The 14,270-nt window shown below is 45.5% G+C and overlaps 1 protein-coding gene and 1 pseudogene across 2 annotated transcripts in view; both read left to right on the plus strand.

The window, feature by feature from the left end:
• The window catches only part of FRMPD3 (FERM and PDZ domain containing 3), a 746,708-nt gene that overhangs the window by 503,803 nt on the left and 228,635 nt on the right, over positions 1–14,270 (plus strand). The window lies entirely within an intron of this gene.
• On the plus strand, positions 4,449–4,567 carry LOC148508686 (5S ribosomal RNA; annotated as a pseudogene).

Here is a 14,270-nt window from a genome sequence, read left to right on the forward strand (position 1 = left end):
ACAATCTTATTCGCATTACACCGCACATAGTGCCCCTGATTCACATTACACCATTAAGTAGTGTCTCTTATTTATGTTACGACACACAGTAGTGCCTCTTTTACACAATGCCCACAGTAGTGACCCTTTTACACAATGCCCACAGTAGTGCCCCTTTTACACAATGCCCACAGTAGCGGTGTCCCTTACACAATGCCCCCAGCAGTGGTGCCCCCTATGCAGTCCCCTTAGTTGTAGGGTCCACTATGCAGTGCCCCCAGTAGAATGCCCCCCAGTAGTATGCCCCCCATTAGCAGGCCCCCCCACTAGTATGCCCCCCATTAGCATGCCACCCAGTAGTATGCCCCCCATTAGCAGGCCCCCCCAGTAGTATGCCCCCCATTAGCAGGCCCCCCCAGTAGTATGCTCCCCATTAGCATGCCACCCAGTAGTATGCCCCCCCAGTAGTATGGCCCCCCCAGTAGTAGGCTGCCCCAGTAGCAGGTCCCCCAGTAGTAGGCCCCCCTGTAGTATGGGCCCCCCTGTAGTATGGCCCCCCGTAGTAGGCTGCCCCAGTAGCAGGCCCCCCCAGTAGTAGTAAGCCCCCCCAGTAGTAGTAAGCCCCCCCAGTAGTATGGCCCCCCCAGTAGTATAGCCCCCCCAGTAGCAGGCCCCTCAGTAGTATGGCCCCCCCAGTAGTATAGCCCCCCCCAGTAGCAGACCCCCCCAGTAGTGCAGACCCCCCCAATAGTATGGCCCCCCCGCACCCCCAGTAGCAGACCCCCCCAGTAGCGCCCCCGGCCCTTGCACAAATAAAAAATAAAAAAATAAAAACTTACCACTGGCGGCTGTGTGTTTGTGTCTGTGTAGGGCAGAGCGCTATCACAGCGCTCTGCCCTACACAATAGGAGCCCTGATGTCGGATTCTCTAGTGAGAATCCGACATCAGGCGGCCGCCGTTCGGCCCCGAACGGGGATCCGAGTCAGGCGGTGAACACCCGAACAGGGTTCGGGTGGACTCGGATCCCCAATGTTCGGAGCGGTTCGGATTCCACAGAATCCGAACCGTTCATCTCTAGTGTGTACCCACCTTTTAGATTTACTCAGTCACTATTATTATTTCACTAACCTACTTTAAAATGAACTCCACTGTAGTTTGGTACAAAATATTTTCTCCATAGCAGTGGAAAATCTAATTTTTAAATGTAATGGGCATAGGCTGACCTGCCGATGTCCAGCTACCCTTTATTACACAAATACAAAAAACATGAACAATCATTAGCAAAGAAATTGGTTTTATTTTTACACAATTCAAATTGCAGTAAAAGCTGTTTAGCAAAACCAAACATCTTGTTCTACTACAATGTAAGTACAGCACAGTTAGTGTAATGGTTAGCATTACTGCTTGAGGTTTGGGTTCAATTCCAAATGGTGCAAGGCCATAACTGTGTGAAATTCATTCATACGTTCCACCCATGTGTTTGTGTGTGTATTCTCTAGGTACTCAGATTTCCTCCCTCAATCCAAAAACATACTAATGAATTAATTATATTCTCACAAAAAAAATTAACCTTAGTGTACTTAAGTATATAGATTGTAAGCTCACTGAGACAGGGACTGACTGAAATAGTTTCCGTAAAGCACTGTGGAATATTTGTGTGCTATATAAATAACCACAAGAATGTCCCTATGATCAAAGTTTGGTTCAAACCCCTATATATTCCTCCTTGTAGGCTATATAAGGTATTCTGTTGTGCTTAGCTAATGTTGGAGAATGTGTTCATGCTCTCCTGACAGTTTTTCATCTATGTTGTAAACCTAGAAGTTAGACTTATACAGTACAGTATGTCCATAGACCAGAGCACTCTTTATATAGTAGGTGCTTGTTGTGGAAGTACTGTACAGAAGCTAGCGTTAATAGATGGTGAATGCAACTAGTGTCAATAGTTGCGTATAAGGGAGCGATTCCTACCTGGAATGCAGTTCAAGAACATATCAATGTGAATAGTGGAGACAGTCATATTAGGGCTACGGATTCTGAAGTCTTAAATATATAGGTGGAATTTATTTTGATCGTGGATGACATGGAATGAGTATAGCTGTACATATTTCTAAGTAGAGATGTGCGGTTCGGTTTTTCAGAAACCCCGAACAAACCCAAACTTTGGAGTTCCATGTCAAATTGAGTCCCAGCTCAGACAACTTTTAAGGTTCTGAGTATAACCGAGTTCTGGCTCAGGTCTGCAGTAAGTGTGGAATCTCAGGTAAACAGGCCCAAATTACATGATTTTAGCTGTTTTATAATTTAAAAAAAATCCGAAAAGAACCCAAATACTTGAGGGTGGTTTTGCCAAAACCAAAACATAGGTTTCCACGCACATCTCTTTTGCTAAGTGGACTGGGAAAAATGAGATGGGATACAGTAGGATGGACAGTGTGCATGAAAGAAATGGATGGAATGTGGAGAGCTAAATCAAATGGAGGTAAATTTATTTCAATTATTTACTGGAATGCTAATTTTTTCCTTTGCCTTCTCATTTATTGCTTACTGTACTTCTAGCCCACCCCTCTCATCTTCCATGCCTGCAACAAGTGATCCTATAGGTGATGCAGGTATGAAAGGGAGGATAGTCTTCCCCACCTGTCCTTCCTTTCTTACTGCCACTGTATATGTGATGGTGCTTGTAGCAATTTGGAAAAGTGTGGGCTTTATTTATTTTATTTGTATTTTTTGCTAACAAATACATGTTATGGCTACATTACGTACACTTTTCAACTTCTATTGCCTCCAGAACAGCCTGAATTCATCATGGTATGGATTCCACAAGGTACTGGAAACATTCCATAAATTCCGGTGTATGGGTCTGATTCAGAGTGGGTTGCTATTATTCCTGCAATTTTCACAGCTGAGGATGTGCGAAAATATGCTAATGGAACAGCCACTGGGACCTCTACTGAGATGCCCACCAGACCATTCGCAAGCTGTCTGCAACTGTGTGCACATACGCGTCATCAGATGCAGATCATGCAAACTTTGAATCCTTGGGTACTGTAAGTTTATAGACATTCAAAATGGGCTCCATAAATGAGACATCTGGAGCAATGTCTTCAGCATACGGGATCGCAGACACTGGATGTGACATGCCCCGAAACGGTCGAGTCACACCTGTATTTTTAGCTGACACTCCCCGTTGCCTTCCCCAAATACTCCCTGCTTATCAATATCACTGCAAATAAAGAAACACAGCATGCGACTACGATAATGTACCTCGATACATGCGCAGTGCACTTCAGAAACATGCGCAGTGTAAAAAAAATGCTCAATTCAATAGCATACTCAGGGGGGGTTTCTGAGTACCTACAAACCCCCCCCCCCCAGCGCCGATACATCATGGTGTTGCACTATCATTAATATTATGGTTTTTTTGTAAGATGGAGACCTTTGTCTCCTTCTCACCTAGCTGCTGGAGCTCCACTGCCGGGCTGTGTTCAGAGCTTCCATACATGTGCGGCGGCTCCTTGCTTGTAGTCAAGAAAAAAGTCCAGGACCTGGAGAGCTGCTGCAGCTCGGCGCAGCTTCTTCCAGAAAGTTAACAAGGGCCTGACTGCACTCCTATTTGACTCTGGACAGGTCAGGCGCTTGCTGTTATAAAAATGGCATGGTGGGAAGTCTGGCATATATATATATATATATATATACTGTATATTCCTAAACTGCTGCCATTTTTGTCTATGCATGGTGTATATACACATATACGGTATAGTACATATGTGTGTGTATAGGTATATGGGTAGAGTGGACTTTATTTTTCTGACAGCAGTTTGTTGTTGGTATCTTCATATACACTACTACAGGTCCTGTTGTTCACCCTGCTTGGCAGGGCTCCCTAACGCTAGCTTTCACAAACTATCACCTGACCACTTGCTGGTATCAGGAGCACTGGTAACAATACCAACTCCAGCTAAATAGGGAAGTCACTTACTGGAACAGCTAAGGAAAAGCCTATCCCTGCTCCCAAGAAAACCTGGACTTCTAACTAAACCCAGGGTGTAAGCCTGAAACAATGAGTTCTCCCAGGTCCCGGGGCACCTTTTTAGCTGCTTTAACTGTGGCACCTGAGTCTCTCTGCTGCACACCCTCCCCCTAAGCTCCTTACCATCTAGTGAAGCTGCTTGTAGCTTAGGGAAATTTACGCATTTACCTTCTTTCCTTTTAACCTTATCAACATATTTTGGAGAAAAACAAATTTCAGCCTTGAATTGTATGAATACCAGACAATACAAATGTAATATTTTTGACTGGTGCATATATGTGATGACTTACCTGTGGAACAATTAAAGTATGCTTATGCAATACATTCTTTGAAGTGTGTATTACTTAACAAAGCGGACTCCTTATATGAGACAGTCCTACAAACACCATTGCAATGTGTGTGCCAGGGCATTCACACTTCCTCAACTGGTAACATACCTAAAGCCATACCATACTGGATATGCCCAATCTCGTCTGATCATGGAAGCTATGCAGCATTGGGCCTGGTTAGTACTTGGATGGGAGAACACTTGGGAATACCAGGTGCTGTAGGTTGAAATATATAGGAGGTGGATTGGGCTAGAGTGGTAACACAACAAAGTGTGCACAATTTATTGTTTCCACATCTATTGGTTTGATAATCAATTATCATGTTTTCTGTCACACCATCAGGGTTACTAGGGTAACTATCTTCCTACACAATTGTTTCATTTCAATAATACGTTATTCAGATTTCTGACACAATATTGTGGGAGATTGTTTGATTAATCTTATTTGTATATTTTCGCCACATTTTATATAGATATACATAGACATATATAATTAACCTTATTTTATTAATAACCACGGGTAGCAAGGGGGCCTGTATCATTTTAATTATCATTAATAAAGGTTATATTTTATGTAAACATTGATCTAAAGAGTGCCCCAACAAAAAGCCCTTCTTTTTCCTTTTTCTTTATTATACGTTATACCCTGGGCTTTGGGAGCACCACCAAAGACGAATTATGGTGCATTATGACTAAAAGGATGTAACACTGTTGGTATATACTAATTCAGTAGACAATATGGTTCTGTGCGGTACACCCTTTTTCTTGTTTCAAGGTTTTCCCAGATGCCCCTCCCATAACTGTGTATGAGCAGCTTGAAGAACTAACCCTACATGTGTCCGTGGTACCAACAATTTATAGACTTTATTACCCTGCACGTAGGCTACCCGATATAACAAATTTCCTTTCAAAGCAAAGTAAGGGGTACTCTCTGGGGGTAAAGAAATCTTTATTTACCCATTTATCTTTGCTACATTCTTAAAAGCATTTGACAAATTAGGGTCATTTATTTGATCACGTCCAAAGTCTGACAGCTACACCCCCAGACAGTCCTGCTCCCAGTTCCCCTCATCGCCATCGTCCCCCTTGATTTCAGAAGTGGGAGCCTGTTGCCCAAGGGGTAACTCCACATCTCCAGGTAAGGCTTGTAGTGGAAGGGGGTTTGCTTCTTTGGCTGTCCCAGCAACTGTAGACTTGATCTCTACCCAGAAGGTAATAATCTCCTGTAGCATCGAGAAGTCTTGACCAAAGATTAAGGGGTTTGGTGACCAGGATGTCACTGCCGCTACCAGTGGTATCTCCCTTCCCTGCCAAGTCAGTGGGAGCTTTACACATGGGTACTCCTCCACAGCTCCATGCACATACATGACCTTTACATGTGGTAAGTCTTGGGTGGCCTCTGGGGTTACCAAGTCAGCTGAAATCAGGAATTGCTCACTCCCAGTATCCACCAGTGACCACACTTTCTGGCCTCCAATTTAAACTGCTACCCGAAATAGAGTAGCCTCTCCTGGTGAAGTTAAGGCCACATACGGCTGCGGGTGGGTTGACTCACTTTTCCGATCCCAAATTCCACAGGCTCGACCCGGTTATGACAGTCCCGCCGGATATGTCCCAACTTCTCGCACTCATAACAGAGAATGGCCCCTGCAGGGGTCTTTGTGCGTGGGCAGGGCATAGATTTAGACTCCCTATCTGAAGGATTCCCCATTTTCCCCAAAGCCAAATATCTTTCAATGGCCTGGGCTTAGTCCTCATAGTTTTCAAAATCTGCTTGCAAGGTCCACCTTTGTAGGCCTCATTCCAGACTCCTTATACAGTGATCCACAGCTACAATCTCTGTGATCTGTAAGCCTGTATTAATTTCCGGATATAGCCAGGTCTGCACTACGTGAGCCAATTCGGTTAACTGAGCACGTACAGTCATCAGGGTTAAAGCGCCAATCATGGAACCTTTGGGCTTTTGCCGGCCTCGTCAACCTGCTTCTGGCCAATATAGCAGCTTTCAAATGGGAGTATAATTTTGATTGTTGTTCGGGCAGGTCCATATAAGCTTCATGGGGTTCTCCTGTTAAATATTTAGCAAGTCTCTCAGCCCATTCCTCCGCCAGCCATTTCAGGCGGGTGGCCGTTCTCTCTAAAGTAAGCAAATAAGACTCCACATCATCCGCTAGTGTCATCTTTTGGCACGGCAGCATCTTTGACCCACTTTGTTAACTCTGCCTTGATAAGCTGGTTGCATTCTATCTGAGCTTGGGCCAGAGCAGGCAAATTGCTTATATGCGACTGCATCTGTGCCTGCTGCATCTGCTGACCCACAGCTAAATTAATAGGAGTTTGCAGGATTTCCTCCATATTTGTGTGAGAATTGCTTGTAAATTTAAACTTAGCGTATTTAATCATATAGCAGTGATACTTTAAGTATTCAATGTATAACACCAGCAAAAGTTACTAGTATTTTCAACTAGAGACCAAAAAACAAAGGAAAAAAAAAAAATTCCCCTTTAAGACTTACAATTTCTCTGCACAGCACAAGCTTCCCCAGCTGGCTCGTTAACACAGACTCTGCAGGTAACAAGTGCTTTTAGAGGGATGGCAATCCTTAAGGCCCCCATACATCAGCAATTGATTGCAGCAATCATGCAATTTGCAATCGATTGTGTATAAATATCTTTCTCTTTTTCAAGGGATTGTGGCAATTCTGCAATCTGCAATCGATTGAAAAAGAGAAAGATTTTTATACACAATCTATTGCAAATTGCACGATTGCTGCAATCAATTTCTGATGTATGGGGACCTTAACTCACCACTCAGCAATGCACGGTGTACTGGCCACAGAGTTTCTGCCACGTGATCAGCGGCTAGCAAATTGGGCCCCACATTAAGTGGCACTTGTGAAGCACTATGGTTGGAAAGAGCACAAACACCGGCAGATTTGCAAGGTAGAGTGGACTTTATATTTCTTACAGCAGCTTACAACAGACAAGTTGTTGGTATCTTCATATACACTACTACAGGTCCTGTTGTTCACCCTGCTTGGCAGGGTTCCCTAACACTAGCTTTCACAAACTATCACCTGGCCACTTGCTGGCATCAGGAGCACTGATAACTAGGGGTGTGCACCGGCCACTTTTCGTGTTTTGGTTTTGGATCTGGATCTTTCTTCGTGTTTTGGATCTGGATTAGTTTTGCCAAAACCACCCTTCCGTGTTTTGGGTTCTGGGTTTTGTGTTTTGGATCTGTATTTTTTTTAAAAAAAGCATAAAAACAGCTAAAATCACAGAATGTGTTGATTTTTCTGCTCCTATGCTATTATTAACCTCAAAAACCTTAATTTTCACTAATTTCCAGTGTATTCTGAACACCTCACACCTCACAATAGTGTTTTTATGTCCAAAAGGTTGCACCGAGGTAGCTGGATGACTATGCTAAGCGACACGAGTGGGCGGCACAAACACGTGACCCATCTAGGAGTGACACTGCAGTGGCTGACAGGATGGCAGTTTGAAAAACTAGGCCCCAAACAGTATATAATGCAAAGAAAAAAAAGAGGTGCAAGATGGAATTGTCCTTGGGCCCTCCCACCCACCCTTATGTTGTATAAACAGGACATGCACACTTTAACAAACCAATAATTTCAGCGCCAGGGTCTGCCACACGACTGTGGCTGAAATGATTGGTTCGTTTGGGCCCCCACAAAACAAGCTGGCAATTAATCTGTCCCTGCAAAAACTGGCTCTACGGAGGCAAGATGTCATCCTCATCCACCGATTCCTCACCCTCTTCAGTGTTGTGTACATCCTCATCCTCACAGAGTATTAAGTGGTCCCCGCTGGAATCCACAACCACAGGTCCCTCTGTACGTTCTGGAGGCTGGTCTCCCTGGAAGAGTTGATAATTCATTTTATGAACATCATCTTCTCCACATTTTGTGGAAGCAACCTCCTACGCCTTTCGCTGACAAGGCTGCACTAACCACTCTTTCGGAGTACACACTGGAGGGGGGGCAACTCAGGTAAAAGAGAGCCAGTTTGTACAGGGGCCTCCAAATTGCCTCTTTTTCCTGCCAGTACAGGTACGGACTGTCTGACATGCCTCGATGTAATCCTTTAACAGACAGACGCATGCTTGTCGCTGCTGCTTTGAGGATGCAGGTGCAGCTACAGCCCACACAATTCACAAAGACAGAAAAAAAAAGAAGATTTTTTTTATTGTTTGTGGAGCGCACTTTGAGGGTTACACCACCCTTTAACAGACAGACGCACGCTTGTCACTGCTGCTTTGAGGATGCAGGTGCGGCTACTGCGCATACATTTCACACACAAACACAGAAAAAAAGATTATTTTATTTTGGTTGGAGCGCACTTTGGGGGTTCACCACCCTTTAACAGACAGACGCACGCTTGTCGCTGCTGCTTTAAGGATTCAGGTGCGGCTACAGTCCACACATTTCACAAAGACAGAAAAAAAGAAAAAAAATAAGAATTTTTTTATTGTTTGTGGAGCGCACTTTGAGGGTTACACCACCCTTTAACAGACAGACGCACGCTTGTCACTGCTGCATTGAGGATGCAGGTGGAATCTAGACGGGATTTGGAACTGGGGACACACTACCTCCATCAATTGTCTAAATCCCACTGCACTAATGGCGGATACCGGACGCATGTCTAACACCAACATAGCAGTCAAGGCCTCAGTTATACGTTTTGCTTCAGGATGACTGCTGTCGTACTTCATCCTCCTCGCTAGGGACTGTTGGAGGGTCAATTGTTTAGTAAAAGTAGTGGTGTTCCTACTTCCTCTCTGGGATGATGAACAACTCCCAGCAGCAGCAACAGCACTAGGAGGAAGTGGTTCTTGATCTTTCCCTATTTTATTTTTATCGGAGAAAGTTTGGTCCTCCATTTATGTTATATTGATATATACGTGCGGCTAAGGCGCACACAAACACAGAAAATATTTTTTTATTTTTACTGGAGAGTAGTGCACTTTGTGGGTTACACCACCCTTTAAGAAATGAGCCAGCCGGCCCTTTACTTATGGGACACAGGCGCACGCTTGGCGCTGCTCCTTTGTTGATGCACGTGCAGCCACAGTGCACACAATTCACAAACACAGAAAATATTTTTTAATTTTGTTTGGAGTGTACTTTGGGGGTTACAGCACCCTTTAGCGGTCAATCCAGCCGGCCCTTTATTTATGGGACACAGGCGCACGCTTGGCACTACTTTGTTGATGTACGTGCGGCTACTGCGCACACAATTCACAAACACAAAAAAATATATATTTTTATTTTGTTTGGAGTGCCCTTTGGGGGTTACAGCACCCTTTAACGGTCAAGCCAGCCGGCCTTTTACTTATGGGACACAGGCGCACGCTTGGCGCTGCTCCTTTGTTGATGCACGTGCAGCCACAGTGCACACAATTCACAAACACAAAATTATATATTTTTTTATTTTGCACTTGGGGGGAGCACCCCTGACGGACAGAGCACCCCCTGGACAACACTACAGCACCCCTTTAGGACTGGGACACTGCACATGACTTTGGAGTGGACACAGCCCCTATGGACAACTGACTGCACAACACAGTCCAGCCAGCTCCTATGGACTTTGAAGTAGTGGACACAGCCCCTATGGACAACAGCAGTACAGCGCAGCACAGCACAGCACTACACTACACTACACTACACAGCCCAGCCAGCCCTAACTCCCACCCTCCCTCTTCACTGTCCACAGCCGAGTGAGAAAATGGCGCCGACGCGGGTACCTTATATAGGATCCAAAACCCGCGAGACCCGGAAGGCGGGATGATGACGTTTTGCCTCGATTTCAGATCCAAGTCAGGCGGGAAAAGTCGAGCCTGACTCGGATCGGCCTAGGATCGGGGGGGCTCGGGGGGGTTCGGATTTCAGAAATCCGAACCCGCTCACCCCTACTGATAACAATACCTACTCCTGCTAAATAGGGAAGTCACTTCCTGGAACAGCTGAGGCAAAGCCCATCTCTGCTCCCAAGAAAACCAGGACTCCGGACTAAACCCATGTTGAAAGCCTGAAACAATGAGTTCTCCCAGGTCCCAGGACACCTTTTAGCTGCTAGAACTGTGGCACCTCAATTTCTCTGCCACAATATGTAGTTGCTTTAGTTATTTATTTTTTTAAATCAACTGTTTCGAAATCCCCCTTTAAAAATCCTGCATTTACACCTGCAATTTGCAAATAAGTCGGCATTGCATTCAACTCTGAATCAGGCACAACAGCAACACGATAATCACCACCCAATTTATATAAGTCATTGAAGTAAAATAAACTTATTGTAATATTTCTGGAACCAGTTAGAGACATAAACATTTTCCCAAATCTTAATATCCTGCTAAAAATAGTCATTTGAGGATTTACATGGTTAGCAACAAAACTCAGGAAGTTTGTGGCATTTAAATTATGCTCAGGTTTATACCAGCTAAGCATAATTTAAATGCCACAAACTTCCTGAGTTCTGTTGCTGGGCAGTACAATTTTATATTTTGTGTGCTGTAATGATGGCATCTGTACCATCGATTGCCCATGTTTCATTAACATCGGTTTGGAGCAAACCATCGATGGTTGGTGGTCATCCCTAGTATACTGTATATAGTATAGTATTATATATATATATATATATATATATACTGTATCCAGTGACTGCCAGTGTGGGAGTGGCTTTGCAGCCATTCTCTCACTGGCTACTTATCCTCCACAGTGCCGGAGCCCCCTGCGGACGTCAGTGGCCCTCCCGCACCCCTGTCGGACTCCCTGTAACCTGCCGCTGGACTCATTCCCGCACCTTGCCACAGACACTGCTGGACACCCGAAATATATACATATTCACATATACATACATATATATATATATATATATATACACACATATTTATATTTATAATTCATGCACAATGCCCAAACACTGATCAACACAGGGAGGACAGGTAGAGGCAAAGTTGTTGCCGGGAGGAGGGGGTCGTAGACAGAACTGACCTGTGTAGCCTGGTCGGGGAGAGAGCAGCCGGGGGAGGATGAGGTGCGAATCCTGCCAGCTCATGACAGAGCTGTAGCCAGCGTGGGACTGAGCAGGAGCCGGCGCGGGACGGAGAAGGATCCGGCGCAGCTGCTGGCTGCCATGCCAGGGCAGGTGGGGATGGTGCGAGCACCGCTGGCTCGGGACAAAGCAGCAGCCACGGCTTTGGTAGGTGCAGCTGCTGCTTTTATAGTTATCACGGCAGCCGTGCCGAGGATGGAGGAGGTGGGAGAGGTGCCAGCTAACCAGAGCAGCAGCTGGGTGGTGTTGACTCCGGGAGGGGATTCACACAGTGTGCCGCTTCTTTGACTGAAGGTGAGGGGGTCCCGCTGGGTGCCCGATCACTGTGGCCAGTAGTGACTGGAACACAGTGGAGGGGAATCAGGCGGCTGCGGGAAGATAAGCTTCCCGCAGCTGCCTAGTGGGCGTTTCTGACTGGTCGTCACCATGACGACCATGTCAGTTCAAGATAACCCTGCTATGGGCGTAACTGTTACGCCCATGCCAGGCAAGTGGTTAAGGGGCCTAATGAGTGACAAGAAAACATCCCCCACACCCACTACATCACTACCAGCCTGAACTATTGACAATAAGTATAGATTTGTGTCACACACTATCTAAATGTCACAGCATAGAGATTCATGAGACCAGGAGTTGTTTTTACAATCTTTAACTGTACAGTTATGATAAGCCTTGGACCACTGTAGAATCTGTTTTCTTTAGCTGTCCATAGTGGAATCTGGTGTAGTCATATGATGATTTAGCCCATAACAGGATCAAAGTGCTGTGCTTTTGAAAAGGAACTTCTGCATACCACTTTTGTAATGCATGGCTATTTAAACTTGAATAAGTTGACCTCTCTTATCAACAAGTCATTCTCAAGGACAGAACCATAAATGTTTACCCTCGCAAATCCTGCTGGAGACTCCCGCTTCACTGCAGAGCCTCCCACTGCCCCTTAAAATTAAATAAAACCACTGGATTCCCCACTGACCAGTCGGAAAGCCAACTGTGCATGCGTGATTTCATGTTACAGGGGCGGGGCCTGGAGGAGAGGATGTCATGGATGTCCTCCTTGGTTCTAAAGCCTGTATGGGATTTCAGACCATTCATTTAGCGCTCAATTCCGCACAGGGGGCCTGATTCAGAGCCGCTCGTAAGCGGCCACTCGTTCGCTCCGAGCGATGTTCGCACATCTGCGCATGCATATAGGTTGTAATGCGCATGCACCAACCAGTCAGTGCGGTCGGAAATCGTGTGCTCGCAAAATAGCGAATGCCTGCTAATTTGAGTGACAGGATGAGGCGTTTGTGGGTGGTAACAGGGGAAGGTGCTTGAAAACGGGGAGTGGAGATCCGAACGCAGGCGTGCCAAACGGTCAAAACGAGCGTTTTAAGGGTGTGCATAATTAACAAAGCAGCGTCATCGACCACGTCAGTTGGTTGTCTTTTAGCCTGAACTGCTCGCATGATTGCGGTAGGAAAATGCTACCACAAGAATAGCGAGCAGTTCACACGCCTTTCGATGTACTCGATTAATCTAATAAATAGCGGAAATGACATATGATGCGAGCGGCCAAGGGACGTCTTTACAAAATAGCGAGCGCATGTTTCAAACGCTCGCTCAGACATAGAGGCGTCAACAGACCGCAAAGAGCGAGCGCTCAATTTAAATAGCCAGCCCCTTTTTCTGAACGAACGAGCGCAAATAGCGTCCGGCTCTGAATCACGCCCAGGATCTCTACTCTAGGGATGGTTATCGGAGGGATGTCCATCAATGGTTACCATCCATGGGTCCATTGGTAGTAACCACTGATGGTATAAAAACCATCTATAGTGGACAATCAATGGTTTGCCCCTCTCGATGGCCACAGCTACAGTGGGGAACGGCGAGCCATGGGCAAATCAAAAACAGGGTCCGGGGCTTAGAGGGGGCTGGGCTAAGCTACAGTGTATCTGGAAAGTATTCACAATGCTTCAATTTTTCCACATTTTGTTATGTTACAGCCTTATGGAGCGTACACACGGTCAGATTTGTCAGACTTGTCAGATTTGTCAGATGAACGACTGAATGATTAAACGATTTGAACGATTTGGACGATTTGAGCAAAGTTTTGAACGATTTGAACGATTGAACGATTTTTAACTGCATTAAAATGAATGGAATCGTCCAAGTCTGACTGCAAACCCATCAGATGTCAGATATCGTTATCTGACAAACGGGAACGCGCATCGTTGATCGTCCATCGTTCAGGCATGTCAGATATGAACGATTTTTCATCAGATATGAACGACTGAACGATTTTTAAATCGTTATCGTCCATATCTGAAGAAAAAATCTGATCGTGTGTATGCACCATTATTCCAAAATGGAATAAATAAATTTTTGTCTTCAAAATTGTACACACAATACCCCATAATGACAACATGTAAAAAAATTTTTTGCGATTTTAGCAAATGTAATAAAAATATATAAAAAAATGTAAAAATCACACGTACAGAAGTATTCACAACCTTTGCTCAATACTTTGTTGACAGGGCCGGATTTCCCGCTAGGCATCCTAGGCGCTCGCCTAGGGCCCGGCGGGACCCAAGGGACCTGTGGACAGGCCCCTGTTCCCGAAGAAATTACATGATCACAGCGCTCCCAGAGGAGCACTGCGCGAGTACCACGTGATGTCATGACGTCACACGGTCCCGCCTCCACTCCCTGACAGCCTCTGGGCAGACTGTACCACTGTGATACAGCTGCCTGCGCAGGCGCGCAGCAGTGCTCAGGAGGGTTCTGCCAACGTCGCTGCAAGACCTGTCCCCCGCCGCCAGTCTTCTGCTGCTGCTGTTGGAGCCACCAGGACCAGGTAAGTCTAAGTGGGGG

Source organism: Taudactylus pleione, unplaced genomic scaffold (assembly GCF_031769625.1).
Source record: "Taudactylus pleione unplaced genomic scaffold, aTauple2 ptg000352l, whole genome shotgun sequence".
Lineage (NCBI taxonomy): Eukaryota > Metazoa > Chordata > Amphibia > Anura > Myobatrachidae > Taudactylus > Taudactylus pleione.